We start from the raw sequence: 1,368 nt of genomic DNA, 5'->3' as shown, positions 1-1,368 counted from the left end.
TCTAGACTTCTTATTCTCTCATGTTAGAGCTGCGACTGCTTTGTATTTGTTATAATATAATGGACTTTTGAGATTGTCATCAGACTGTTGCTGTGTCATATTGTTTGTCATTGTCAGGAGTGTGTGGAACAGGATTGAGAACCTGTTACACTGAAAGCAAAGTAAATTAGGCTGGAGTCATGTATCCCAACAGCAGTGGAAAAACGTATTTTCTTTGTGAGAGATATCTATTTTAATATTATTTTAGCCTTTTGAAAAAAAAAAAAAACGAGGGGAACTCTGCCAGTAAAATTCAAACAAATGTACATTGTTTCAAGGCAGTTTCATTTCTTTCAGGACTTTTTCATGAAACACACAAAGTGGTTCAACTTATTCATATTTTTATTCCCCCAGTACAACAATGAGATACATTTTCACCGCATTCCCACATGAAATATACACATATATCTCCTTACAAACAGCTGTCTGGGTGTTGCAACAGGGTGGATCAAGCAGGATGACTCTCCGGCCATCTAATATAATGACACTCCACTGGCAACGAGTTAAATTACATCATCATGTATCACCGTGTCCCTCTGCTTTGCCTTGGCATCATTTAAGAGCTCAGCGTTAGACTGTATAAGTCGGTTAAGAATGACATTCTCGCACACTTTTCGCACTTTTTTTGCGAGTCCTTGGCAGAACCAACAACTTTTCGCTGATGAGACAATAGCAGATAGTTCCATTTAATGCGGGAGGAACCATTCAGCCGCGGGAAAGGGGTGTCAGGATATTGTTAGAGGACTCACTGAGGCACTAGGGTGACATTTTACAGCGGGTGCTGCTGTGTTTAAAATCCCTCATGTGTCTTGGTGTCTTTGATTCCAAAACGAAACCTGTTAGCGATGCGCAAATAATCACCGAGAGGAATTCCTGTCCACCCCCGCAGGACAGAATGGACTCGACCTACTCAATCATGCACTTCAGCATACACTGCAAAGAGCATGCTTTCACCTTTAGGATTGTCTATGCTTCTTGAAGTCACCCTGGATTATTCTTCTGGATAAAGCAGGTACGCTCGTCTCTTCCTTTTCTCTCGTATTTTTACGCACGCGGAGTAAAATGGGAACACCTCGCGTGCTCTGAATGGGCTGTAGGTAGGAAGGCGATTGTCTGATCTTGATTTATAAATAGGTTACAGGCAAAGGGTGTAGTGGATGATTTCAAAAAAAAGAAGAAAGAAAGAAAAAGAAATATGATGTCGGTGATCATCTTAAGACAACACAGCCGGGAGTGTGTGAAAAATATTTATAATCACTTTTTTTTATGTCTAAGTCACAGCTGTTTTATGATGTTTTATATGCGAGTCATCATACTTAATGTGAGGTT

General features: G+C 40.2%; 1 protein-coding gene across 1 annotated transcript in view; it reads left to right on the top strand.

Annotated features, from left to right (window-relative positions):
• The first annotated feature begins 414 nt into the window (after positions 1 to 414).
• The window catches only part of LOC104918401 (zinc finger protein 516), a 44,611-nt gene continuing 43,657 nt past the window's right edge, over positions 415 to 1,368 (top strand). The window contains exon 1 of the mRNA XM_019264942.2: positions 415 to 1,051. The gene's annotated coding sequence lies outside the window, so the exon portion shown is untranslated. The remainder of the gene's footprint in view (positions 1,052 to 1,368) is intronic.

This window comes from Larimichthys crocea, chromosome XIII (genome assembly GCF_000972845.2).
Source record: "Larimichthys crocea isolate SSNF chromosome XIII, L_crocea_2.0, whole genome shotgun sequence".
In the NCBI taxonomy this organism is placed as follows: Eukaryota; Metazoa; Chordata; class Actinopteri; family Sciaenidae; genus Larimichthys; species Larimichthys crocea.
Note: the sequence above shows the minus strand (reverse complement) of the source record. Positions and strands in the feature narration are given on the sequence as shown.